This window comes from Octodon degus, unplaced genomic scaffold (assembly GCF_000260255.1).
Source record: "Octodon degus isolate 3935 unplaced genomic scaffold, OctDeg1.0 scaffold00021, whole genome shotgun sequence".
NCBI lineage: Eukaryota > Metazoa > Chordata > Mammalia > Rodentia > Octodontidae > Octodon > Octodon degus.
The window spans coordinates 14,357,736-14,358,427 of record NW_004524597.1 but is presented as its reverse complement, the minus strand read 5'-3'; positions in this window follow the sequence as shown (position 1 = coordinate 14,358,427).

Sequence of the window (692 nt, the reverse complement as noted above, 5' to 3'; positions counted from 1 at the left end):
ATCCAATTGGGGTATGTTATTACCAACAAATAAGTTTTGAGACAAAGTCTTCCTAAATCGCTAGAATGCCCATGGTGGGCTTGAACTTTTTTGCTCATCTTGCCTCAGCCTCTCAGCATGCTAACAATGTCAACATGTGCCATCCTAAAAAAGTTACCCATATTCCCAGCTAAAAAGTTACTTTGAAAGACCTGTTTTCCTATCTGCAAAACAGAAAGTGGTCTAAATTACGGGCAGTTGTCAGAGTGAAATATGGGACTTTGACCTCAAATCAAAAGACCTAGTTTAAGATTGCCAGAATTGCCTTTTGCACATTATATAACTTGAAACTACTTAAAATGTCTGAGCCTCTGGGTTATCTATAAAAGTGGTACTTCATGGGATATTGGTTAGAGTAAATAAAACAATAGATTCTATGAAGTTTTCTCAGTTGAAAAGCACAATCTAAATTAGGTATTACTATTGAGTTCTTAAGGTAAGTGAAAGATGACCGAAATTCTGAGCTTACAAATTAGGAAAATAGTGATGCTACTGACAGAAAAGGGAAATTGGAATGTAAAGTTTAATTCAAATGGAAGATTAAACAGAAAGGAAACTATAGAGCTAATAAACTTTAGTTACAAATATATTCTACATATATAATATATACTATATATTACATATATAATACATATTACATATATTATTTATGT